The following is a 12404-nucleotide window of genomic DNA, read 5'->3' on the forward strand; positions in this document are numbered from 1 at the left end:
TAATTGTTCACAAAGTGTTAGAGACCATGTGTACATTAGGCAATATTAATAACACATGCAGTTTTGGAGTACCTATTAATATTTTTGAGACTAACTCAGCTATTTCAAATGATTTTAGACACAGGCAGTGTTCCAAATGACATAAAATTGGAATTCACCCAATAAAAGAGAGGCTGCAAATCTACTTAGCTAATTAAGGAGCTTTTGTTAGGCAGTAGGTTCAATTCAGAAGACTGAGGATCACACTGATATTTTAAATATAAATCATAAGGGATAATTTGGAGGTCTACATTATGATTTTATACAAAATTTTCAGTCAATAAATTGCTTTAGTTAAAACATTGCCTCTTTAAATTTTGAGATGATTATTCACTTTGCCATATCAAGAAAAATTAGCAATACTTCTAAATTTGCGTGTAATTGGACACTTTATCTATGTTCTATTTCACATATGCTTGAATTACATCTTGCCTTTGTTAGCTCATCATTAAAGGTTACCACCTCTCCATCTATGATATGATTGTTATGAGTTTGTTCAGAACCTTTAGCCAAGCAGTGACTTGGACTAAGAACAGCAGCAAATCTGATGAGTGTGGTTTTTCAGTGACTTTATTTAGGGGATGTTAACAAAATACAGAGGATAATTTGTACGCCTCTTAGGTACTTTGTAGCAAGATACAGATTTTCATGTCTGTCAAATGTGTGTGTGTGTATATATATATATATATATATATATGTATTTATATATATTTTTTTTTACCATAGGATATGAGCAAATATGCAAATTACATCGCATATTCATTATATTTAAATCTCACATTCACATTTCATGAAATAATTATGCTCACTTCTAAATTTCAACCAGAGCTATTTACTTCATAAACTGAGATAACTGAAGATAGTGACCAAAAAAAAAAAAAAAAAAAACCTTGAATCTTTTTTCAGCTAATAAAATTAGAATGAAACTTAGATTTCAATTGTTGAAACTTAAGGTCCACAAACAAATATATCTTTGCCTTTTAAATCAGGCTTTTCTCTCAGTTAATACTCTGCAAATTTTTCTTTCTTTTTTTTTTTTTTTTGTCTTTTCTGTGGCGGCACCCTTGGCATATAGAGATTCCCAGTCTTGGGGTCCAATCAGAGCTGTAGTCGTCAGCCTACGCCACAGCCACAGCGACTTGGGATCCAAGCCACGTCTGCAACATACAGCACAACACTGGATCCTTAACCCACTGATCGAGGCCAGGGATTGAACCCGAAACCTCGTGGTTCCTAGTCAGATTCATTAAACACTGAGCCACGATGGGAACTCTGACTCTGCAAACTCTGAGCATCCACAGCGGGCATCTTTCTCATTATCACAAATCCACTGACCTGCCATGAACGGCTGGGAACACTTGGCTGGCACAGTATGGCTAAGCCTCAAAAGAGCTTTTTTCTGCTTTTCTGGTAGAGATGTAGGAAGGTTAATGGGTTTTGGTCAGAAGTACTTAAAGCAATTTTAAAAATTACATGTCAGAATATCCCACCTGACCTATTAGTTGTCCTATTAGACTTAAAGTGATGAGAACTAAAACTTGAAGTCATAACCCACCTCCCAGCCATTGCCAGGTGTGCTGCTGCTATAGAAAGAAATCTTTAAAAGCCTCCAGCATGAGACAATAATACCCCCTGCCTGGGAAATCTTAATGATGTAGAAACTGATGGAAGCAGGAAAAGGAGAGTGAAATTGCAATGGCATGTACTCCTATTTCTATTTTTAAAGAAATAGACCACGGTGGGTTTGGTGTGAGACAGCATGTTAAATCTTCATCAGCTGTGCTTTATAAGTTTTGGCTACAGTCACATTAATGTGATTATAGGTAATCTATTCAGATTCATGAGGTAGGTATTTTGTAATTGCCTGCTGTAATTAGGTGGAATTGTAGCTTTTCGAAACGAGTCTTTTTACGAAAAAAATTTTTCTCTTTCTATTCCTTTAAAGCTGCATTTACAAAATCAAGTTATAATTACTTGACTTGAAAATCAACAGCTAGCAAGATGTAGCCTTGAAATAACTAAGAATCAATCGATCAGTTAGAGCTAATTAATGGCCCTAGATTCATGGCCCTGAACCAGGAATGAGATAATCAATGGAAAGTAGAAAAGGTATGAGGATAATTTATTTGTTGTCAAATAATGTTTATATGTGCCTAGACCAATGGGAAGTAATGGCATAAAGTATGTTCTTTAGTGTAGATAAATCTACAATAAAAATTGCGGGAGAGATAAGGTATTTATAAGGCTGATGACTACAGTCAATATTTTTAGATGTAGGGAGTTGCACACTGTAACAGATATGCAATATTAAGAAGTGATTTTCTCTTCTAGTTTGAAAAAAATGTGTGTTTCAGTGCTTCAGCTTGGAAACAATCATCTTAGTCCTAAAAGAGAAAAACAGGGAGTGAGAGAAAGGAAAACAGAAAAGTATGACACTCTACTAGAAATGTGATATAGACACACTGACACAATGAAGTAAATCACCTCTACTGATGTCATAACCCATATTTGGTCACCAAGAAAGAGAAACTCCTGGTGGCATCACAATACTTTACCTTCCTAGAAGTTAAATCCAGCAGATGCCTCTTTGAGGCAAACTCCTCTTGATCATCTTTAGGCATGAACTGCTAATAAGCACCCTCTTTGTTTACCCAGGTGATTTCTCCAGAGGTGTAAGACACCCTGTGGCCGCAAGTATATATCCTTGAACTTGAATCTTCTCATTCTCATATCTCCGAGAATTTTAATGTGCCTGATTTACTACCTGGCTTTGAGTTTCTCAATCACGAAAGCAATACTTGTCACTGGAGATAATACAGAGGTTTACTAGATATACAATTTTAAAATATCCCACCCCGTCTTTCCCAACCAATCCCATTCTCCAGAAGTAATCACCACTCATGGCTTGCTAGGTATCTCTCCAGACATTTTCCACACACTCAAGGCTACATACATGTACACACACATAGACAGATCTAATGTTTTTAATGGTTTTGTACTGTAAAAGTTGATCTCTAATTTGCTTTTTTTTTCATGTTACAATATATTGTAGATATTGTTCCATTTTATTATATATTTCTTGTTATTCCATTCTATCCCATTGTATATTTTACATGACCGTATTTTATTTAATAAGTCTACTAGTGGACATTTTGTTATTTTTGTATCTTCTGTCATGAAAATCTTAGCACACGTATCTTTCTATACTTAGACTAACACTGAAATAGAGTAAATTCTTAGAAGTGGGTGGCCTGGTCAAAGGGGTGCACATTTCCATCGTGGATAAGAAGCCTCAGATTGTTCTCCAAGGAACTGTACCTCTTCTATTTAAATTCTCACTAGCAGTGTGTGCGAGTGCTTGTTCTCCCACATCTTTGACAGCACTGGTTAGCAAAATGTCTTCTCCGTATACTGGGCTCTATGATATTTGGCCAACTGTTGCTACTACGTGATTTATAGATTTCTGGAATTTTCTTAAGTTGCCACTTGTGTACACAGAATTGCTGTTCAATGCATTTCCGTAAAGAAATAATTCCTAAATGTAACTTTGATTTTTATAATATGCTTTAATGGCATAGTCACATATGAAATGGACGTTTCTCAAATATATAGGAAGAAATCCCTATATGCTGAATAAAGAGATGTGAGTGGACAAAGGAGGAACTGTAAATATCTGAAGACAGGATAGGTTTTAGAATTAGGAAAATGTTATAGCACAATACAGTCTTCAAAAGTGTAGGAATGATTGGTGGAGTTGATGAAAGTAAAATACACTGAGAAACTTTTTTCTTTGGCCCACACATGGCATGTGCAAGTTCCTGGGCCAGGGACAGAACCCACGCCACAGCAGCAACCCAAGCCACTGCAGTGACAACGCCGATATTTAAACTGTTGTTCCACAAGAGAACTCTGAGAAACCCTTTTATTAATCAGAAGTTTTCAGTATATTCTATAAAGTGCTTCTACATGGGAAATCATCTTAAAATTCCTATGACTTTGGAAAGCAAGAAATGGAATGAACTCCTCCTTCCCTCCCTTCCATGGATCCTAGATGTTGGGAGTGTATATATAATTAATTTTATTTGGTTTGTTTTTAATGCAAAACATGGACATGACTCATACATATTAATTTTCTTGAATTTGTCCTATACTTTTTAAAATAAACTCTGAGAATCTATAGTGATTCATGTTCATCTCCCAACAGTTCTTCTGACATGATTATCAGAGGAATATGTAGTGGTAAGTATTGCCAGCTGTAAGATGCACATATAGAACTAGATCCTGGTGTCAAGAGATCCAATTCCCTCTCCACTAGGCTCTGTTTTAGCTCTATGTTATAACACATGGTGCCAGAAAAGCAGTGGTAAAGGCGCCATGTGGAAGTGCAGGTGGGTGTCAGTGTCTGACAGACATGTTTTGTGTTGGCTACTGTGAAATGTTCAGAAAGAGTGTCTTAACTGCTTGTGATGTGTGTACACTGATCATTGGGTAGCCCTGAGCAAGCCCCAGTTTCTCATAAGTGAAACAAAAACAAAGCCTCCATTCAAGGGTTTTATGACAAAGAGGATGAGGAATTCACTGAATACAGCACTTGACACATGCTCGTTCCCATGTATCATTACATGAGTTTTAAATATTTTTCCCCAGCTCTCATATTTCCCCAAACTTCAGCTTTGTATCACCATATTAACAAGCTCAGGACATACATTTTCAACTTTACCAGAAACCCACTTACTTCTGTTTGATCTCTTTTTATTAGCGGTCAAACTTTTGTTTTTGTCATCCAGGCTAAGAGCATCCCCATTTTGCTCCCTGATCCTCCACGTTGATTTAATATCCACAGGCTTTGGGCATTTGCAGGAGTTAGGCATCCCTCTCTTTGTTTTGGCATTATTTGCTAAGGACTTCATTTTATTTTTCTAACTCTTGAATATCTGTCAATTCACATATCCATCCATCAATTCTTCAAACAGTCATTAAACATATTATATGTCAGATGGGTCCTGTTTCTTCAGAACTAGGTGTTGTCATCTTAGGTGTAGATGAGAACTCTTTTGAATTTTAAGGCACAAAAAAATATCTATACTATCCCCAGGTCCCTACAAAGAGATTGCTACTTCCCAACACACACAGGGGAAAAGGGACTTTTCATCAGATTTTTCTTTTTCTTCTGAGAAAGCACCTCCTTGGGTGTAGCAATGCTGCACTTAGAATTTTGCTCATCACTCTTCATGAGAAAAAGACAAATTTCAGAAAAATGGAAAAGAAGCATCAGTGGAATAACTTGATATCTCTTTGATTACACAATAATGACACCCGGGCAAAGAAAGAGGTAGAATTACAGGCAATGTTCTCAGCAAGGGGTTGTGTGACTCTATCGCTCTTTAAATCATGGAGAATTTTGTGCCATCAGAGACAATACCATCTGATTTCAAGAGGAAGCTATCATTAGACTTTCCACGTTTTAATCTCATTTGATAAAATAAGTGTTTGTAATTCTGTGTTTGGTACTATATTCCTAAGTTTTAAAGTAATTCCATTTGTTATTTTTTTTTTTTTACTTTAATTCCGCAGGTTCTTTCCCTGCTTTTATATAAGGGCTTGAATAAAGAAAATTTGGATTTCTGTATAAATTTCCTTCGTATCAGCAGCATAGTCTTCTGTGGAATTAATAGATTAGTTCTATCCTCTTTCTAGTGACCTGTTACACAGCCATTTAACACCTGCCCAGTGCCTATTCTAACTCCAGGGTTTTAACATGTTGGTGTGAATAAGAATCCTTTTGAGGGGGTTATTATAAATGTGGAATCATAGGTTCCTTTCCAGACCTCTGGAATAAGGCTTCACAAATGTGCACCCTGTTTATTTTTTAATAGGTGACCTTTATGGACTCAGATTTTGAGAAACACAGCTAAAGATTTATCAAGATTATTTTCCCAACAGACCAGCCTGCTTTGCTGATGAATTTGGTATTTATAATCTTGTTAAATGCTTCTAGGTAATTTCTAGGGAGTAAGGGTATTTTAATTATAATGAAAACCCCTTTGAGTTGAAAAGTATGGTAATTCATGAGTTTGTGAAATGGTTGATATTTTTCCAGAACTTGTCTTTGATTTTCCTTATTTAAATAATGACTATGTAGCTTTAAAATGTTATATAAGTTAAATCACTAATCAAGTAAATAAAGTTTTTGTTTAAAATACAGTTTATTGGCTTTCCCAGCTGGTGCAGTGGATTAAGGATTCGGTATTGTCCTTGCTGTGACTTGGGCCACTGCTGTGACGTCAGTTTGATCCCTGGCCCAGGAACTTCCACCTGCCTTGAGCGCAGCCAAAAAAAATAACATAAAATACAGTATACTTGTGGCTGCCTGATGGGAGGGGGAGGGAGTGGGAGGGATCGGGAGGTTGGGCTTCTCAGACACAACTTAGAATAGATTTACAAGGAGATCCTGCTGAATAGCATTGAGAACTTTGTCTAGATACTCATGTTGCAACAGAAGAAAGGGTGGGGGAAAAATGTAATTGTAATGTATACATGTAAGGATAACCTGACCCCCTTGCTGTACAGTGGGAAAATAAAAAAAAAAATTATATATAAAAAAAAAGTACAGATGGCAGTTAGGGGAAGTAGAAAGGGAAAAGTGGGGTGGAAGGGAGGGGGAGAGACATTTATATCTTCATCTTACCAAATGGGAAATCCAGAGGTCATTTCTATAGTTTTGGAAAAATAAATGAAAATAACTATGTCACTTAAAATTTCAAGAAGTAGTGATAATTTAAGCCCTTATTTAATTGACTTTTTAACAATATGAATATAATATCTATAAGGATTTTGATTAAATTGTGTTTTAAAAAAATACAGTATATTAATATTTCAGGCAAATTATTAACCTAATGGAATTGATTGTTTTAGAAAAAATGACTGAGGGCATGTTATAATACTATTGATTATCTAGGAAACCAAGATTATGCAATAAAAGGCTAGGGCACTTGGCATATGAATATAAGAAATTAAAGTAAGTATAAGATTTTTGCTACTATGCTTTTTCCTGGAGTGAGAAGGGATAGTTCAGGTGTAGAATATGAACCTAATCTTACTATTGAAGTGATTTTAGCAAAAGATATCAAATTCATTTTATTGAGGAGAGATCTTAAGTAACTACTCAGTTAAGAATATGAAAATGAGGGATTATATGTTAATAGAATAACCACTCACTACATTCACCAAGAAAGTAACTGGCAAAAATTATTTTCTATGAATAATTGAAAACCTGATTCCAGGGTGAGTATTAGTAAAACAGATGAATAAAGGAATTTTATTGAGAGAAAGTTAAAAAAGTAATTGGTATAGGAAAAAGGATTTTCTAAACTTAGTACTCAATTACTTGAAAGTTTCTCATGGTCATATTGAGCAATAGAGTTTAAAGAGTTTATTATGCACTAAAAACAAAAATATTCCTGAGGTTGTGATTCGTAATTATTCAGAAATTGCTGGAGTTCCCATCATGGCACAGTGGTTAACAAATCTGACTAGGAACCATGAGGTTGGGGGTTTGATACCTGGCCTTTCTCAGTGGGTTAAGGACCCAGTGTTGCCATGAGCTGTGGTATAGGTTGCAGACATGGCTCAGATCCCGTGTTGCTGTGGCTCTGGTGTAGGCCAGCAGCTATAGCTCCGATTTGACCCCTAGCCTGGAAACCTCCATATGCCACGGGAGTGGCTCAAGAAATGGCAAAAAGACCAAAAAAAAAAAAAAAAAAAAGAAAAAAGAAATTGCTTGAGTAGGTCTTCCTATAGGTTTCAGCTGATTGGATGGCCACTCAAATAAGTATTAGATGGTCCATGAAGAACTGTGTTTGAATGATTTATGTAGGCGAGGAAGAAGAGGACCAGAAGTTTCAACTACAGAAGACAATGAGCCTTACAGAGCTGTAACAAAGAAAGTTATAGCAAACCAGTACATTCAAAGGAAATGTAACCTGGACTGACCTCTCTAGGAAAGAGAACTAAGGAATTATCTCATTACAGAGTTTGATGATGGGTCCAATGAAAAAGTTCAGAAAGAAGTACATTGTCAACAATGATTTGCTGCTGATTATAAGAAAACATAGAACAAGAGTCATAATAAATGTGGAACCTACTTCCAATAAGAATGTGGGTTTATATTAAATCGGAATTGTGTCAGGAATAGGCTAGTGGTATATTCTTAGACAGAATTCTAATTCTCTTTTTCTAACTGTAAATTCTAATTTGAATTCTCTAATTAATATTCATTTCTGGATCTCACTTTCACCAGGAATTTGAATATGAAGTCCAGTCAATTCCATTTCTAACTAATTTGGTGTCAAATCTATCACTTTATCTCCATCTCTACTACCACTCCCCCAAGCCAATCATCACCACTTCTTCCATGGACTATTGTGATTTTCTGATCAGTCTCCTCTCTTCCACTCTTCCCTCCCTTCAACTCTTTATCCACACATCATTAAAGGAACTCTTCAAATAGAAAACCAGGGAGTGGAGGCAAGATGGAGGAAGAGTAGGCGGACATGCTTGCCCTTGTGTCCCAGTGAGCACACTTGCCCACTGGCTAGCAGAGAGCTGTTCTTCCCAGTGCATCCCCCTCCCCTACCCCATGCATGCCTGACTTGAGGATGCCTGCCATCCTAGAGGGCTGGCCTCACCACTCACAGGAAGCCATCCACCTCAGGGACTTGCCCCAGCCTGGCCTGCCCGCCCTCTGGAGGGGCTATACTCCCGCAGATCAGCTGCCCAGCACTGCGGCCCCTGGAAGAGCTCCATGGCCCCAAAATGCCAGGGCAAGCCTTGCCTGGCCATGGGAAGTCTGCCTTTATCACAGTGTGGTCCTGCCAGTTCTGCCTGCCCTGGGGAAGCATTTCTTTGCCTCTCATGACCCAGCTAGCCGCTCCCACTCTCGGGAGGTGCTGCTCTCCCATGGAGCAGTTGCCCAGCACTGCCACCCCATGGAAGAGCTCTGCAGCCCAGAAGCACCAGGGCAAGCCCTGTCCAGCCACGGGAAGTCTGCCTCCATCACAGTGTGGTCCTGCCAGTTCCGCCTGCCCTGGGGAAGTGCTCCTTTGCCTCCCAGAGGCCTGGCTAGCCCCACCCATCCTTGGGAGGTGCTGTGCTCCTGTGGAGCAGCTGCCCAGCACTGCCCACCCCCTGGAAGAGTTTTGCAACCCAGAAGTGCTGGGGCAAGCCCTGCCCAGCCATGGGAATTCTGCCTCCATTGCAGTGTGGACCTACTAGTCTCATCTGCCTGCCCTCTGGAGGGCCTCCTTTGCTTCAGAGTGACCCTGCTAGCCCCTCCCACCCTCTGGAAATGCCCTTCTGCCTCAAAGATGGCCAGCCACTACCGCCAGCCCTTGGGAAGCACTCCACAGCAGTGCCAGGGCAAAACCTGCCCAGCCACGGGGAGTCACCTCCACCATGAAAAAGAAAATAACATCCCCAGTTAAACCAACAGGAGAACTCACCTAAAGCAGTCAACAATGAAACAGAGCTCTGAAGTCTGACAGACTTGGAGTTCAAAAGGGAGAGAGTGAAAATACTGAAGGAATTAAGAGAAGATATGAACAGTAATGCGGACTCCCTCAGAAAGGAGCTAGAAAATATAAGGAGGAGCCAGGAAAAACTAGAAAATTCATTTGCAGAGATACAAACTGAGATAAAGGCAGTAAAAACCAGAATGAATAATGCAGAAGAATGAATTGGTGCTGCAGAAGATGGAATAATGGAAATCACCCAAACAGGACAGCAGACAGAAAAGCAAATAAAAAAAAAATAGGGAGTTCCCGTCGTGGCGCAGTGGTTAACGAATCCGACTGGGAACCATGAGGTTGCAGGTTCGGTCCCTGCCCTTGCTCAGTGGGTTAACGATCCGGTGTTGCCGTGAGCTGTGGTGTAGGTTGCAGACGCGGCTCAGATCCCGCGTTGCTGTGGCTCTGGCATAGGCCGGTGGCTACAGCTCCGATTCAACCCCTAGCCTGGGAACCTCCATATGCTGCGGGAGCGGCCCAAGAAATAGCAACAACAGCAACAACAACAACAACAAAAAATAAATAAATAAAAAAAATAAAAAAATAAAAGCAATATGAGATCTATGGGATAATATAATGTGGGCCAATCTACACATAATAGGAATTCCAGAAGGAGACAAAAAAGATAAAGGGATTGAAAATATATTTGAAGAAATTATCACTGGAAACTTCCCAAATCTAAAGGATGCTGATTTCAAGATACGGGAAGCACAAGGGCCCCAAACAAGTTGAATTCAAATAGACCCACACCAAGACACATCATAATAAAAATGGCAAAAGTTAATGGATAAAGAGAGGATCCTAAAGGCAGCAAGAGAAAAGCAAAGTGTCGATTATAAGGGAACCACCATAAAGTTATCAGCTGATTTCTCTACAGAAATTCTACAGTCCAGGAGGGAATGGCAAGAGACATTTAAAGTGCTTAAAGGAAAAAAATATACAACCTAGAATACTCTATCCAGCAGAAATATCATTTAAAATAGAAGGGGAAATAAAAATTTTGTCCAACAAACAAAAGCTAAAAGAATACAGCAATACAAAACCATTCTAAAAGAAATATCCTGTGAAATCAGATTATTATGATCATTATACAACTACAGATGTGATAAATTCATTTGAGTAATAAAAAAAGTGGAAGAAAAAAAGAAAAAAGAAAAAAATTTTAACTATATCTAAGAAAGAAAAAAAATAAAAGAAATATTGAAAGGGCTTCTCTAAATCAAAAAAAGAGAACTAGGATGGAGGAAACCACAATCAGAGAGCAGTCATTCACATAAGCCATCATGCAGATCTAATCATGAAGATGTTTAAAACAAAATAAAATTAAAAAGAAAAAAAGAGACATCAAAATCATAAAATGTAGACAAGGTAAGCAAGGAAATAAATAGATCCTTTTTTTATTTACTTTTTTAATTATATTATGGTAATGAAGTGTTTGAACCTATAAGACTATCAGGCTAAAACACACAATTATAGGAAGGGGTTAACATACTTAAAAGACAGGGCAACCACAAATGAAAACCAAATATTACATTCACAAAAAATGAAAAGAAAATACTCAAGCAGAAAATAATTGGAGACCATACAACCAAAAAAAGAAAGAAAGAATGGATAATCATAGAATCAACTGGAAAATGAGGTTTAAAATGGCAATAAATAATCATCTATCAATTATCACCTTCAATGTCAATGGACTGAATGCTTGAATCAAAAGACACAGAGTGGCTGGATAAAAAAGCAAAAAACTTCCATCTGCTGCCTACAAGAAACTCACCTTAGGACAAAGGACACATATACATTGAAAATGAGGGAGTGGGAAAAAATATTTCATGCCAATGGACATGACAGGAAAGCAGGAGTTGCAATACTTATATCAGACAAAATAGACGTTAAAGCGAAGGCCATAAAGAAAAAGAAGGACACTATTTAATGATTAAAGGATTCATTCAAGAAGAGGATATTACTGTCATCACCATATATGCCCCAAATATAGGAGCACCCAGATATATACAACAAATATTAACAGACATAAAGGGAGAAATTGATGGGAATACAATCATAGTAGGAGACTTTAACACCCCACTCACATCAATGGAAAGATCCTCTAGACAGAAAACCAATAAAGCAACAGAGATCCTAAAGAAAAAGATAGAAAAGTTAGACTTAATTGATATCCTCAGAACACTATGTCCAAAAAAATCAGAATACACATTATTCTCAAGTGCGCATGGAACATTCTCAAGAATTGATCACATATTGGGGCACAAAGCTAACCTCAACAAATTTAGGAGCATAGAAATTATTTCAAGTATCTTCTCTGACCACAATGGCATGAAACTAGAAATCAACCACAGGAAAAGAAATGAGGAAAAACCTACTACATGGAGATTAAACAAGATGCTACTAAAAACCAATAGGTCAATGAGGAAATCAAGAAGGAAATTAAAAAATACTTTGAGAGAAACAATAATGAAAGCACAAGTTCTCAAAATCTATGGGATGATGCAAAAGCAGTGCTCAGAGGGAAATTCATAGCAATGCAAAGAAGAAGAAAGATCTCAAATTGACAACTTAACCCACCACCTAAATGAATTAGAAAAAGAAGAACAAACAAAGCCTAAAGTCAGCAGAAGGAAGGAAATCATAAAGATCAAAGAGGAAAAATCAATAAAATAGAGATTCAAAAAACAATAGAGAAAATTAATAAAACCAAGAGCTGGTTCTTTGAAAAGATAAACAAAATTGACAAACCCCTGGCTAGACTCACTAAGAAGAGAAGAGAAAGAATCCAAAGAAACAAAA

General features: G+C 37.6%; 1 protein-coding gene across 12 annotated transcripts in view; it reads left to right on the forward strand.

Annotated features, from left to right (window-relative positions):
* Window positions 1–12404, forward strand: part of TENM3 (teneurin transmembrane protein 3) — a 2583558-nt gene that overhangs the window by 952889 nt on the left and 1618265 nt on the right. The gene's annotated exons all lie outside the window — the stretch shown is intronic.

The sequence above is a fragment of the Sus scrofa genome, chromosome 15 (assembly GCF_000003025.6).
Source record: "Sus scrofa isolate TJ Tabasco breed Duroc chromosome 15, Sscrofa11.1, whole genome shotgun sequence".
NCBI lineage: Eukaryota > Metazoa > Chordata > Mammalia > Artiodactyla > Suidae > Sus > Sus scrofa.